Source organism: Thalassophryne amazonica, chromosome 12 (assembly GCF_902500255.1).
Source record: "Thalassophryne amazonica chromosome 12, fThaAma1.1, whole genome shotgun sequence".
NCBI classification, from domain to species: Eukaryota; Metazoa; Chordata; class Actinopteri; order Batrachoidiformes; family Batrachoididae; genus Thalassophryne; species Thalassophryne amazonica.
The window spans coordinates 40,474,909-40,491,240 of NC_047114.1; the positions used below are offsets into that span (position 1 = coordinate 40,474,909).

The 16,332-nt window shown below is 43.8% G+C and overlaps 1 long non-coding RNA gene across 1 annotated transcript; it reads right to left on the minus strand.

Annotated features, from left to right (window-relative positions):
- Nucleotides 1-548: 548 nt before the first annotated feature.
- Nucleotides 549-15,253, minus strand: LOC117521050. The gene is made up of 3 exons (XR_004563868.1): nt 15,243-15,253; nt 6,077-6,082; nt 549-629 (listed from the first exon to the last, which is right to left on the minus strand). It is a non-coding gene; the product is annotated as an uncharacterized LOC117521050 (long non-coding RNA).
- Nucleotides 15,254-16,332: the final 1,079 nt, after the last annotated feature.

The window sequence follows — 16,332 nt, forward strand, 5'->3', positions numbered from 1 at the left end:
CATGTGGTTTGGCTAAAACCGCATTTCGACCCATGTTATTTGTGAAGTAATTACACTATGTGATTTACAAATACTCACAAAATTAGCTCTGTAGCACTGTGGTCACTCTGAAGTTTGGGCTTGTTCCTGTTTACGTTTGCCTCAAATGACCCCCCAACCCCCCACACACACCCCCCCGGAGGAACACATTCATTCCTACTCCTGCTACAACTGTAATTGGTCACAGCTGTGATCATTCAAAGGACTAAACTGATGCATATTGTCAGCACACAAATCAGACCACCTCACCATCAGTGAGGAGGCTGAATTATTTTGAGGGGGCTAGGGGGGCATTTGACCCCCAAAACGTGACTCTGCTGCAAATCAGGAATTATTCTCAAACCATTAATGAAAATTTACACAAACCATGAATATCCGCAAAACATGAGTAAAATATCCCAAAAAATTTGAACGCAGGTATGCAGATATTTCAGTATGAATACAGACTGTGAAAGTGGGGCCTCACGATCCATCTGACTTTTTGGGTTTTTAAGCAGGAGGTGTCAGAAAAGTTACCAGAGGATAACTGGCTTGTGGCAGCCAAGCGTTCATAGTGACGTCACTTTTTGATCCTTTAGTGTCAACTCTTCCTATCACCATGAAGCAGGATTCACCAAGTGTTGGATTGGTCACCTACTAATAGGGAACTTGAGAGTTGGCACCTTGGCACTTGCACAAATTGATTCCTGCACTTCCGTTTGCTCTCAAACCATTCTCTCATCGCTCCCAGAAGGAGAGAGAAATTATCTACAGCTGCAGGTTGTCTTGTGCATGTCATGCGGTGGAGAACGCATTTGGAATCTTCTCCCAAAAGGTAATTATTTATATAGTAATGGATTGGTAAAACAGGTGCATTTTCATTCTTTCTTATGAGTTAGATAATGTATGTGTAAAGTTATGTTTATTATAGATGTATCATCTCATTATTTTCTCAATTTCAAGTTCAGCTGTGCTGCACACAATGATACGCAGGTTGTCCAATGTTCATGACTAGTTCACAAAATGCCAGAAGTTATGAACATTTCAAAATTTTAATCATTCATGATTTGCAGCTGATTCACATTTTGGGGGTTAACAGGGGCAGTAATCAATTTGCTATGCAACCCTACAAGTCACTTCTGGGAGCATGCAATGGTGCTCCACCTTGCTTTACCCTGGATGATGACTACCCAGACAGACAAGAGAAAACCAGTCCATCCTTACATCTCAAAAGTACCTATCTATCTATCTGTCACAGCCATGTACAATGTGGGCATCATCTTGGACTTCTCTAGCCACTGGGATCCTCAGTGCTGAAACACATGGTTGTGAAAACATGCTCAGAGAAGCACATCACATGGCCAAATTAGCTAATGTTTTCTCATGATGCAGCTGATAATTCTCATCTGAGTCTCCCAAAGCTTATGGGCCAGTGCTTTTTCCTCTGAGGAGACAAACCACCAAAGACCTCCAGTTGTTGTCTTAGGTCACTGGGTAGCATCAAAGTGTCACAACTACACAGTAAGACAGGTACCCCAAAGACTTAATGTCAGCATCACTAATCATTTCTGTCCTTTGACCTTGTGACTTCATAAGCTCTTCCCACGCAATCTCTTGATCTCACAGGTTGAGAAACCAACGCCATGAATGTTACTGCTAGGAAGTAAATTCTCTACAATGTCAACACTTTCACCACATACAGAAACACTTCTGATGGCCAAGAGCAGGAAGCCACTCAAAACCAGGATTTTTAGTCTTGATTCAGGACAGGCACACTGATTCCACACTCAAACCCCAATCAGAGAATTTATTTTTTCACAGATTGTGTCACAGCATTGATTTCACATGCAGTTTTCCAGGCACATCCAACTGGGAGGAGGCTCCGGGGCAGACCCAGGGCATGCTGGAGGGATTATAATTCCCATTTGGCTTGAGAATGTCTCAGGATCCCCCAGAAACAGTTAGACAGAGAGCTGTTTAGACTACTGCCACTGTGTCCTGGACAAGCTACAGAAAATTTAGGAATGAAATTGACAGCGTAACTGAGTTAGCACTTGTTTAGTAAAAATGGAATATGGGCAGCAGTGCAATAGGATGCATGACTTTCATTGCAACAGTGAAACTGGCTTCATTTTGTGCATGTGTGTGTGTGTGGTGTGTGTGTGTGTGTGTGTGTGTGTGTGTGTGTGTGTGTGTGTGTGTGTGTGTGTGTGTGTGTGTGTGTGTGTGTGTGTGTGTGTGTGTGTGCATGTGTGTGTGTTTCGTTGCGTTTCTTTTGTAGAATATAAACATGAAGCCAGATCTCTGCCATCACAGCCTCCCTGATATGAAGACAGGACGACACTGACAACAAGTCTGATCTGTGAACACACAGATGCACATTTCTGAGTCCATGCAGTGGACAACAGATTAATAATTTTTCATCTGACCAGGAGGGGAAGAGGGGGACGTCAAAGAGCACCAAAATATCTTCAAACCAAAGAGACTTAAATATCCGTTCATGTATTTTTTTACTCACCATTGACAGTTTTAGTTTCCAATACTTAAGTCTGCTCTTGTGAAGTTAATTTAATATACTGAGTAACACAAGAACAGGAGCTCAGAAAATTATTGCTTCAATGTGTTAAGAACTCTGTTTTTCTTTTTGTGTCATTAAAGTACACCTAGTAGCATGATGCGATTATACTATGGTAGGAAATGAAAGGAAAAAGATTTAAAATTAATGCTATGACAAGTATTGCCATCCTAAATAGACATGGGTAGTTAAATGTAATCATCATTAATATGTCAGTCATTATTATCACTTTACCGGGGCGTTGCTGGGCCGGTATTGTAGATTTACGTCGACACTACCTGGCTATACCCGCCCGTTGTGCGTAAACAAATGACGTCATAGCGCGCAGCTCAAGAACTGTCCGCTGAGGGGAAAAAAAAAAACAGTCCACAGAGGAAAAGATGAAAAGGCGAGAAGTGTGTTTTGGTCCTAATATGGATATTCCGGATGATTTTCTCATGGATAGTACGACAATGAACAGCAGCCAAAGCAGCCAGCTTGATGAGGACGCACTGCCAAATTTGGAGAGCAACGCCTGCAAGCCGACACGACAAATGTTAAGTGAGCCAACTTTTTATGTACGTGTTACGTGTTGTGTATCTCAGTAAAAAGTGATAATAATGCAAATAACATGCTGTTGTCGTGTGGTGTGCATTTTCTGAGTCCCTCCGTTCACGCCCAGTCGCCCGCAATGACAGATATTCGCCCGAGTTAGACGAGGGTGAATATCTGTCATTGCGGGCGACTGGGCGTGAACGTTGGGCCTCTGAAAATGCATACCGCCCTCCAAAAGCATGTTATTGTATTATTACTACACAAGCCCTCAAATTCCATAAAGGCCCTGCCTTCACATCTCCCTCATATCAAAACAGAATTATGCCACAGAGAGAGAGAGAGAGAGAGAAAGAGAGAGACCACAATAATGATTTGCAGGGACATCAATCACTTAAATTTGTGTTTTATCCAAGTTCGATATCCAATAGGAGGACCCCTTAGCAGTATTTGCTTCAGGCACTAATGAGGTCAGGACTGACTCTAGATACAAAGTTCTTTTTTTTTTTTTTTTTTTTTTTTTGACTGTATGGTTTCTTTATTTCATTACTTTCAAAGGCATTTAAAGGTGGATTTTAATATAATGAATGCTATGGTGGATATACAGCTCATCTGGAAAGTATTCACAGCACATCACTTTTTCCACATTTTGTTGTGTTGCAGCTTTATTCAAAAATGGAGTCAATTCTTTTTTTTTGCATTTGTCCTCTTGTGAATGTACTGAGATTACATCATCCTACCCATAATGCACTGGGCACAGCATGTGCTCACAAAACCTTAAAAATTAGCACATTACTTTAAAACTAAAACATATATCTGATATTTTCACTTTATAAAACTTCAGACATGACAGTAATTTTAAACAACTTGTCCAAAATTAGTTTGGTTAAAATTTGAACCATAAGTTAAAAATGTATGCCTCTGGATGACTTAGGTGATATTGCCAGCATATCGGTATGGTGTTAAAGAAAATGAGGCTTTATAAAACCTTTACAACACCCATATTTCCAAACATTGTTCTGTTCAGTGCTGCCACCAAAATGTCAATTTCAAATTTAAAAGGCATATCACACTCCAATCAACACTATATTTTAAAAAATTATATTCCAGATTATGAATCATTGCGTCCAACTCTTTAACTTGTGTGAGTCCTGATGTAGCTGATAAAAATAAAATTAGCCATACAGCGTCTGAAAAATGTACACATATTCAGAGCTATTTTTAGCCATCAAAGTGACGTAACCTCAGGTGCTGCCAGAAGGTCAGTCCACCTGTGTTCACTTCATGACATATCCAGCACACACAGTCAAACTGGACTTTTTTTTGTCTCCAAATGTAATATGTCTTAAATTTGGCTTTCAAATCTAATTCTTGTATTTTGCAATCAACAAACGTCCACCTCCACGTCATCGTAACCCACGGTGTATTCAGACCAAAACAAACAAACAAAACAACACTGCATATGTCTCAAGAAGACTGAACAATAATGAATACATACAGCGAAAGTGGTGTCTAGGATTTCACGCCTGTTGTGGTCACACACAGAGCCATGTAGAATTATTGTTCCACTATATGGCGCTGTCATTGGTCCACAGGATAACAGCATCCCTGCGTCAGCCTCCTCCAGACTTGCTGTGGGGTTCCCACTAATCTTTAGCTTAGCTATTGGTTTGTCTCACCTTAAATCAAAGGGCTGCAAGCTGGTCCACATTCTGGCTGTCCTGTTAAAAGCGGGCACTCGTCGTTGCCTTTCTGCCCGACTCTGTGATCACAAAAGCGGATTCCTCAATGAGACTGGCTGGTATCCCACTCCACATGTAGCATCTTAGTTTACCAAAGCGTGACACGATGCTGTGGCACAAACCACAAACATGGCCGGTTCCACGCTTTCAGGAGACAAAACATGCCTTAAGAATTTTCTCCTGGCATCACAGAAGAAAAGGATTAGATTCATGTTTTGAAGATCATTCTCACGCTGTGCTGGGCTTTGCTTTTGCTGTTTGCACAAGATGCACTGTAAAAAAATCTCTCACTTTAACCCTTAAGATATTTTCTTTGGAACATCTGTCCACCTAATAAGCAGTATTAGTCAAAATACACATTTTATCCATTTTGATGTATTCACTGTCGAAGTCCACAAAAACACTGATTTCACGAGGTAAAAAAATTTGTTTTTCTTTCTCATTCATTTCAATAAAGCGTCTCAATAGGCGTGGCCTGAAATGATGTCACCAAAATTCACATTCCTCACAGCTTAATGCTTCGGAGCAGTTATCAGCAATAGGTGAAATCATGCTGATTTCCCCATGTTTATGACTTAATTTCAGGGCATATGGCACCAAAAATAAAACAAAATACATCAATATTTTCATAATGCACTGCGTCTGGAACTCTATGCTGAAAGTCTGCGAGAAAAATTAAACATTTAATTTTTTGTATCAATTTGTTGCTTCCCTTTGAGTCCCTCAGCATATTGCCACGTAGGGCTGCATAAACTCGGCGTAGTCGGTATGCCGCATTACACAACTCTGCCTTGGCCCGGTGTGAAAGGGGCTTTAAATGATCTGTGAGGTTTTTTTTTTTTTTTGGTTGGTTGGTTGGTTAAGTGGTCCTTGGTCTGTTTGAGAAACACTGTTCTACAGGCTAGCCAGCCACAGCTGCTGTGGAAGAAGTCAAAATAAGGTAATGCTAATCCACCACCCCTGGGTGATGACATATGTAATCCTGTCCATGTGTTCTGGGTTTGCTCCTGATCATGTCTCTAGGGAGAGCTCAGCCTCCCTGAGCTCATGAATGCAGGTGAGTGGAACGTAACTCGAAGGGTAAACTGAGAGCTTCAGTCAGGCTCGACTCCCTACTTGCTGAGCGGTGATGTCACAGCCATATAACAATGTCCACAAATTCTCCATGCATTTCACGCAAAAGTCTATAAAAGTTGTTTCTCACATCAACATCCTTCTCCTGTACACCAAAAGACATACAACCCCACATAGCCCCAGCTGCTCAAACTGATTTCAAACCCTCAAATCCCAGGGCTCTGTTTCCCCCCTTATGTCTTTCCCTGCTGAAGAATTTGGCCAAATTACCTCCATATGGATCTGAAAAAGTCCCATGGGAATGAGGCCAAGAAGAATATATTGCTGACAGAACGCAAACACTGACTTCATCAGACATCACAGGCAACCTGATCTGATGCTCTCCATATGCTCACCTGGCACTGGCAGACGGCTGCCTACGGCACAGCACTATCTCACCAAAGCCATTTGTGTTGGGATTTCTCTGGCTTAAGGTGAGAGATGAACAAAGATGTAATGCAACAAAGCAAATTTTTCATGTGGTGCATAACACGGTACATCCACATCCACAAATATTGTCAACATTCTGCATTATGTCATCACACACTGAAAGGTTTTCAGTTGTGATTCTTTATTCTCTGTGCACGATCACAGGAGCACAGGGTATTGCACAACCCCAAAATCAGAAGAAATGCAAAAAAGTAGTCTTTACATTTACTTTGATGTTTATTTCATTGCAGACACTATGAATCCCAGATATTTCATGTTTTGTGTGGTCAGCTTTGTGTAAAAATCCATTCCTGCATTTAATGCCTGCAACACATTCCAAAACTTTTAATGCTGCCATTCCTTCCCCTATGCCATTCCATTTTTTGTTTCAAAATTCTCCACGCATTATCTGTTAGGGTCAGGTCAGGACTGTAAGCAGGCCAGTCCAGTATCCATTTCTACCTCTTCCCCAGCCACGTCCTAGTAATGTGTGCAGAATGTGGTTCTGTAATGTCTTGTTGAAAAATGCATGGACATCACTCAAAAGATATTTTAAAGGCAGTATATGTTGGTCTAGAGTCTCTAGGTACTTTTCCACATTAACACTAGTAGGCCCAGAGAACAGACTTTACTCTGCAGTGAAAATCCTCCCCAAAGCTGAGCACAGACCAACCTACTCCCTTTGTTATATAAATGAGTTGAGTCCCTGTGTGCTTTGTATAGCCTGCATATGTAATAACATATGGAGGCTGACACAGGTTCCAGCAGAGAAAAGCAGCCTATTGTTTCTTTGGAATGTACCAATTAACACTTGAAGGCAGTTTCACTTCGGCACCAACCTCCTCAGGTGATCAAGTATGTGATTGAGCAGGACAGTTCAAACACAGAGGCTACATCGGATGATGAGGAAGACACAATGCATGACTCATAGCAAAAAACAAAAAGTTGCTGATTTGAGCATAACACCTGGATCCACAGAGAAGGTGAAAGATGGCATTGTGTGGTTCCACCACAACGTTGGAGACTGTTCTGTTCATGAAACTCCACTGACAGCATTCAGTGAATCTGGATGGTCTACAGAGTTTGCAAAACGCAAAATCACGACTTGCCTTCAAAGCTTCCTGTGTTTGGTGGATATCGGCATGTTGTTGACCATCAGAGACTACACAGTCCAAGAGGGCCATAGAACAAACCCCAGCTGGTAGATGAGCATCTATGAGCTGATGGCGTTCCTTGTAATCCTTTTCTGAAGGGCTGCCAAGGGCTACGTTGGTGCCATGCGATTCATGTAGGCCAATAGATTCGGCAACCCAGATATCAAAGCCATAATACCCCGTAACCACTTTCTTGAAATAAAGCGGTACCTTCGCTTCAACAAACAAGGACATTCGCAAAGAACGCTTGCAAATGGACAACTTTGCAGCAATTTCTGACATCTGGTAGTGGTTTGTTCAGAAGTGTGTATCGTCCTACAGTCCAGGGCAGCATGTTACGGTGGATTAGAGGATGACATTTTTCGGGAATTCCCGTGGGTCACGTGATTCCTGCGGGATTCCCACGGGATGGGAGTCAAAATTTTATCAATCCCGTGATTGGCATGGGACGGGAATAAAAATGAACAGCAGCGGGCAGGAGCGGGAATGCCAAAAATAGATGATGATTTTCATCTATTTAAAACAACCAAAACGCGTTCACACCGGGCGCGATCAGACGCTACAAATTTGCGGGGGTCGTGTGGCGACGGACGCACCTCCTTCGCCCAAGAGATTTTGTCATGGAAAGCCGTGCGGAGGCTTCGCGCGTCACGACCGATTTGCTGATGAAGCGAGACAAAGGAACACCTCCGTTTTGGAGTGTTAAAAGACACGTTGGGACATGCCCAGCACTCCACAATTTCTCTTATACTCACTCGACTGGTAAGCACTGAAAGCCGAGATAGGCATGTCCCAACTTGTCTTTTAACACTCTGAAACGGAGGTGTTCCTTTGTCTCGCTTCATCAGTGAATCAGTCGTGACACGCGAAGCCTCCGCGCGGCTTTCCATGACAAAAACGCTTGTTAAAAGTGAAATCTGACGGAAAATGGCTGATGTCCAGCTCTTGTGATAACCAGAGAAATTGCACACGGCGGTCCCGGCTCCACACAGCGATCCATTTAGAAATGATGTGGTGGTTTCTGCCTCTCAATGGCGGCTCGGAGCGCGGCACACCGTGCGCCATTGTGGGCCATCCTTAAAGCTGTAGTAACACTCCTTATTCTCTGTGAAGCCCGTAAAATTTTCACCAAAAGCCAGATAAATGTTTAGAATGGTTTCCAGCTGCCTGTCTCTAACAGTTTCTGAAAAAATTATGATGGAAAAAAAGCCCAAATCATTCCGCCATTTCCTCGCAATGAAGCAACGACGAGAGGGGTGGACCAGTGCTCACTCAAAGCCTGCCCACAGGCGAATGACGCAACCGACAGGCGTGGAAAAACTCACGCATGCGCATGAAGGTTCAAGCTTGGCTGATGTAAAAACATATGAATCAAATCCATATAGTTTTTGAAAAAATAAAAAGGTACGATACTTTTCTAATAGACCTCATACATCTGTGTAGTTAATAAGTAAAATAATCTCCATGGACGATTCGCTCGCGCGTGCACATAAAATAAAAAGAAAAAGAAACTCTGCTGCTTGCTCCAGGGCTGCTCCTTGCTCTTTCCCAAAAAACTCTGTCATAATTGTGTTTAGAAACCATTTGTTTTATTATACATCTGTGTAGTTAATAAGTAAAATAATCTCCATGGACGATTCGCTCGCGCGCGCACGTATCATAGAGAGAAAAAGAAACTCCAATCCCCCTGCTGTGGTGCTGCTGCTCGCTCCTAAAACTCTGTCATAATTGTGAAATAAAGGACAAAAGAGACATAAGTCCTGCTCACAGGCTGCTACCAGAGACAGGACGTGTTCACATCTTCAGTCAAATTCTAGACATCGCCACGTCACTACATATTCAGTCCCTGATTGATCATCACGGCACAACGAGACAAAAAAGTTGATTTTTCAACTTGGGGAGGAGGGCACCGCAACGTGATGCGACGCAATATCGCGCCACAAACGCGCCAATCGCTCAAAATCGCTTAGAGCAGAGACCATGCATTTACCACAGATCTGTGGTTAGAAGAGAGAACCAACACGAATTACATAACGGTCACCGTGCACTACATCCACAATTGGGAGATGTCAAACTGCATCCTAGCCATGAAGACATACGGGGGTGGGATGGGAGTGGGACTGATTTTGAGTGGGAGCGGGATGGGATTGGGAGTCATCTTTACAGGAGTGGGACGGGATGGGATTTTTTTTTTTTATTCCAGTCCAGGATTGGGACAAGATGGGATTTTTTTTCTGGAAGCGGGATGGGACGGGAGTGAAAATCCACTCCCGTGTCATGCTCTACGGTGGATGAGCAATTATTTCTGTCAAAGGTTCGTTGTCCCTTTCTGCAGTACATTGCATCCAAGCCTGACAAGTTTGGAATCAGTTTTTGGATTGCAGCAGATCTGTACACGAAATACATATGTAATGCCATTGGGAAAAGATCCCACTCGTCCGGCTGGAGAGAGACTGTCAGAGAATGTTATTTTGAAGTTGATGGAACCATTTATGGACCAGGGAAGGACAGTAACTGTGGACAATTTCTTCACCTCTCTGTCTTTGGCTAACAGGCTTCTTCAATGAAAAACAACTCTGCTTGGCACCATCAACAAAAATCATCAGGAGCTGCCAGTAACTGCCAAGGAAACGTCGGACCGCCAGTTATACTCAACACAGGTGTTCACATCTGGAAGTGCCTTGCTGACGGTGTACGCAAAAAAAAAAGAAAGAAATCTGTCTGACTTCTGAGCACCATGCATCAGAAAGTGGAAATTGTGGACACCCGAAAACAAAAACCAAACACTGTTGTTGATTACTACCATTTCAAAAGCGGTGTTGATATCATGGACCAGACATTACGCAACTACTCCGTGCATACAGGAACACGGAGATGGCCCATGGCTGTGTTTTACAACCTGTTGGACATGGCTGCCACAAATGTACATGTGAGATGAGAGTTTCTCAGAAGAAAAAGACACAATGCCAGGTGCGCATACTCTGCAATAATAACAGAAACACTGAACGATAATACACCTGTGGCAAATTTAGGAAAGACGCACCTTTGGAATGTGGAAACTGCTAGTTATGACAACTGTATGTTACATTTGTGTGCTTTGTATTGTTATGTTTTAGCCCCGGACCTGCCCAGAATCCAGTTTTGTCCCCCAGTCTCCGTCTGTTTCCCTCTCTTTGTCCTTCTGTCCGACCCTGAGTGTTTTTCTGTTTCTTACACTTTAGTCTTGGTTTTATGATTTGATACACTTCACCCACATTAAGTTTGGTTCTAGTTTAGTCTCTGTTCGTTATTTAGTCATTCTGTGTTATGTCACACGTCAGCCACTTATTGAGTTCTGTTCTAGTTTAGTCTGTCTTATTTTCTGGTTATTCAGTCACTCTGTTTTGAGCACATTAGTCCCTTAGGTTTTTCTGTACACTCATGTCACAGTTTTGATCCAGCCTTTAATTTTCTGTTATTCTGTTTCTGCCTTTTCATTTATTCTGTTTCTCACTTTTGGATTTTAGGAATTGTTTAACATTTGTTCTGTCACTGTCACATTCCTCTCCTTGCTGCTTTTGTCTGACACGCCCACCTGTCATTCCACTTCTGTCTCACTCAGCCACGCCTTCTTTCCTGCACCTCATCACGCCCTGATTATCCTCTGCTTTTAAACCCCTTGTCTTCCACCACTCACTGCTAGTTTGTAGTGCAAATTGCCTCGTTCCAAGCCTCTCGTTCTGCCATAGTCTGTTTCCTTGTCGTGTATGACCTTCACCTGTCTTGACCTTGTCGTTTGCCTGAGCCAGTTAACCTGCTTCTCCGTGTCTGAACCCAGCCTGTTTTTGACTCTGTTTTTTGCCACCTCTTATGTACCTGTTTGCCCGTGCTGAAACTCTACTTGTTTACTGACCACGCCTCCGCCTGACAACCGTCTGAACCGCCGCTTGTCTGATTGTCTTCCTGTGTACCGACCAAGCCTGTTTCTGATTAAACCTTTACCAATCCTTTATCTGAGTAATGAGTCTGCATTGGTGTCCACCTGCCTGCCGCGCCACGTCACCACAGATCCTGACAGTACGAACTAGCCAGAACTTGGACACCGCGGACTCTGGTTCCGTCATGTCAGTGAGCAGTCCCTCAGCCGTCACTAACTCGGACATGACTGCTATCAAGAAGATTTTTTCCGACCTCCAGTTTTTTTTATCTGCTTCCGTGACTGCATCTCCCCGAAGGAGAAATTTGATTATTTGTATCAGGCGTGGGAAGCAGTGGAGGCGAATCCCTGGTTATACGATACGTTCCCTGAATTAGAAGATCTGGATAGTTTATTCCTAGCGAGAAAGCTCCCAGCCTGGATTAAACATCCAGAGCTGCACCTGCCTGCCAGTCCCCTGCTCGATGAAGAATCGGAGTGGAGTGACCTGGATGACGATGCATCATCAGAGACTGATGGGCAGGATCTCCAGGACATGGCCAACATATTTTTTCGGATCCAAGACTTGCTTTTCGAATATCAGGACAACCCAGACCAGAGAACAAGAAACGGATTTTTTCAGCGCTTGACCAGATCCTGCGGGCTGAGCCTGATTTAGTGGATGCTTATCCGGATCTGGCTCATATTAAGACGTGGTTCAAGCAAGGTCGAGTTCCTCCTTACATCGAAGATCCCATGGACTTCCTGTTCGAATCAGAGCTGAATGATTTCTGTTGTGAGATGCCCCTTTCCATCACTCTATTGGATGCAGCCATCTCACTTCCCCAATTTTCCACGCTGGCGCCCAGTCAGCTCTCGGTGCTTCCTCCGCCCATGCCATGCCAGCCACCCATGCCAGCACCGAGACCTTTGTCAGCACCGTCCTCGGCTGCTCAACAACCACATCCGGTGCCTACTCCACGGAGAAGCCATGCGCCACAGCCATGGTACCTGGCCTCAACCGACACCCCGCCCATGGGAGCTGAAGCTCATCTGTTGCCTGACACCTTTGATGCTGTAGCACCTCCACGGTCATCTGACCCACTCTCGCCACCAGCTCTGTTATCAAAGCCATCAGGAAAAGCTTCGTCAGCTCAGCTCCTCACTGTGTGTTTGCCCGCTGAACCTGTGGCGTGCGCACCACCCCGAGCTCCAACTGTGAGTGCTCCACCCTCTAAGTCAGCGATCCTGATCACCACGTCTCCACCGGCTGAATCATCCGAACCAAGGGACGCTTCTGCAACACTCCCAGCACCTTCAGCGGCCCGTACACCTCCGTTGGACCCGGAACCACAGGCAGAGGAGCCTGCTGAGAGAATCACGCCGCTGGAGCATCCAGCTCCACACACACCTTCCATGCTCACAAGGTCGCCAGCAGATCTGGTTAAAGACTGCTCGGTTCCATCATCCAGATCATGCCCTTCATGCCCTGCTCCCAGACCTCCGGTGGCGTCTACTGGATCACCTGCTCAGGCTCCTGTTCCGTATCATGCAGCAGCAGAGCTATCCAGGGTGCTGAAGCCATCACCGCCTGTACCAGAAAGCACATCAGCCAATGCACTCACAACATGCACACAACTCGAACTTGCAGCTCGGTCCGCATCTCCTGAACCTCCTGTCCTGGCCCAACCATCAGTGTCATCTCCACAAGCGATCATTGGATTCACAGTTTTCTGGACAGTTGGTGTATCATTTTTCATAATCTTGTTCATGCTTTTCATTTTTTTTTCACACCTTAAGTGTCTGTTGGACAAACTGTTTAGCTTCCTCTGGCTAAATCCATTTAGTTACCTGCAAAAGCATCATGACAGATTCATGATGACCATGAAATTCTTTTTGAGTAAAATGTTTTGTTTTTTTTCTTTTGGTTGGGATTACGTCTGAAACAGTCCAAGTTCCCACGTTTTGGTTTGGTTAATTCCTTCCCAAGGTCCAGACTTAAGTTTTCTGTTCTTGGTTATGCCCTGGCTTTATTTTATTGGTTTTTACATTTTTTGTGTTCTTTTGCTAAACACGTTTTGTCATGTTGTTTGCTAAATTCTGGGATTGGTTACAGTGGGTTACTTGTTTCTTGTCTTTTTGGAGTTGGCAGTTTCTTTTTTCACTTAAGTTTTCATTCTGCAGCTCTCACAGTCTTTTTGTTAATTTTTCTTTGTTTGAAAGGTTCCAGAGTTTATTTTTGTGGATTTGTCATGTTTTACAGTCTTCCTTCCTGCAACTTTATGCTTTGTGTTGTTCCTTTTTTGTTCGACCAGCTCACGGTTCACTTAGCTTTGCATTGGGAAGTGTTTTTCTGCCATTTCTTCTATTAAGTAATTTGGCCTTTTCCTTTTGTTTGTTTTGCTTTCATGTTCCCCCCCCCATCTATTTTGTATGTTCTTTGGGTTTTTGTGGTTTAGCACTAAACAGTTGGTGGTTCTACTTACCTCCTGTGCTAGTTTTTTTGTCCACAGCTCTCGTTGCATTGCTGGTTGTTGGCCTTCACAGTTTTTGCATCCAATGAGAAGGTGGTTGGTTACCATCCTACAAAGTATTGTAAGCATATCGCCAGGCTTATTTCTTACGTTTTTAGTAGATTTTGAAGTTGTGTGGCTCTTGTGTTCAGGATTCCTTTGGGTCTTGTGTTCAAGGTCGTTAATCGGTTCTTCTTCCTTTTTGGTGGTTCATGGATTTATTTGTCTTTTGCCTTTGATGAATTGTTTTAATTGGTTTCCCAATTTTTGGTGCTCGCGGAGGAGGCAGGTTCACCATGCTCACAGCCCTGTTAGCCTTCCTCGCTCCCCCAGCTTAGACTGCATTTGCGAGGCCACTAGCCATTATGTTTCTAACAGCTCTGCTTTGGCATCGGTTCCTGGTTTTCTGGGTCTCCCTGTTGTGATTCTTCGCTGTCCTCTGGGTAGGCCTCCTGGCTTCATGTTTGGTCATTTTTGCCCACACGGTCGTCCCCCGGACCCTGTGGGTGCTCAATTATCTGATTCCCGGGTGAGCCCCTGCATTCCACTTGGTCGCCCATCTGTAAATCCCTTTTTGGTATGTCGGCCACTTGCCCCCTCTCCCCTTGGCTGTGGATGGTTTCTGTGGGTCCCTGCCGGGTCTCTGGGGTCTTATTTCCCTCCTCTATTCCCCCTCCTTCCCACCCGTAATCGCCTGTGGGCAGGGTTTCCCATCCCGGGGTTTTGGGGTGGTGATGTAACTGCTAGTTATGACAACTGTATGCTACATTTGTGTGCTTTGTATTGTCATGTTTTAGCCCCGGACCCGCCCAGAATCCGGTTTTGTCCCCCAGTCTCCGTCTGTTTCCCTCTCTTTGTCCTTCTGTCCGACCCTGAGTGTTTTTCTGTTTCTTACGATTTTTGCACAGGGCAGACATTCCTCAAAGCAGTCACCATGTTGAAAAGTACTTCGGAAATGATCGGAAATGACCGATGTGTGTCGGAAATGACCGAAGTAATCTGTTCTAATTTCTTCGAGTGTTTCAGGAATTTTGAACCATCTTCAACAAACTGAAAATATAGATATTTTATCCATCTCTTAATTTTGACATGAGTTTGGGATTGCAGGTGGATTTAAAGGGACTATAATCTACTATTTTAATAATAATAATGAATTAGTGACAGAAGGCAACTGACATTATTTGCACAGTGTTACAAATGTAAATGTAAATTTTTATTTTAATTTAAAAACTTCTGGGAAGCTACACTCATCAAAAATTATAATTTCTAAACGCGAAACAATTACCGTACCCACAGTCCACACCATTTCATTTTCAAAAATGTGAACCACGTCCACAGCCTATTTCGGCACACTTCGGTCATTTCCGATCATTTCTGAAGTACCTTTCAACATGGCGACTGCTTTGAGGAATGTCTGCCCTGTGGCTAACCTGTTTCTTACACTTTAGTCTTGGTTTTATGATTTGATACACTTCACCCACATTAAGTTTGGTTCTGGTTTAGTCTCTATTCGTTATTTAGTCATTCTGTGTTATATCACACGTCAGCCACTTATTGAGTTCTGTTCTAGTTTAGTCTGTCTTATTTTCTGGTTATTCAGTCACTCTGTTTTGAGCACATTAGTCCCTTAGGTTTTTCTGTACACTCATGTCACATGTTGAGTTCTTCTCTAGTTTTGATCCAGCCTTTAATTTTCTGTTATTCTGTTTCTGCCTTTTCATTTATTCTGTTTCTCACTTTTGGATTTTAGGAATTGTTTAACATTTGTTCTGTCACTGTCACATTCCTCTCCTTGCTGCTTTTGTCTGACACGCCCACCTGTCACTCCACTTCTGTCTCACTCAGCCACGCCTTCTTTCCTGCACCTCATCACGCCCTGATTATCCTCTGCTTTTAAACCCCTTGTCTTCCACCACTCACTGCTAGTTCGTAGTGCAAATTGCCTCATTCCAAGCCTCTCGTTCTGCCATAGTCTGTTTCCTTGTCGTGTATGACCTTCACCTGTCTTGACCTTGTCTTTTGCCTGAGCCAGTTAACCTGCTTCTCCGTGTCTGAACCCAGCCTGTTTTTGACTCTGTTTTTTGCCACCTCTTATGTACCTGTTTGCCCGTGCTGAAACTCTGCTTGTTTACTGACCACGCCTCCGCCTGACGACCATCTGAACCGCCGCCTGTCTGATTGTCTTCCTGTGTACCGACCAAGCCTGTTTCTGATTAAACCTTTACTAATCCTTTATCTGAGTAATGAGTCTGCATTGGTGTCCACCTGCCTGCCGCGCCACGTCACCACAGATCCTGACATGTATAGCCTCCATATGTAACAAGCCTTTTCTTTGGGAGAAATAAAATTTTGTTTTCTTCTT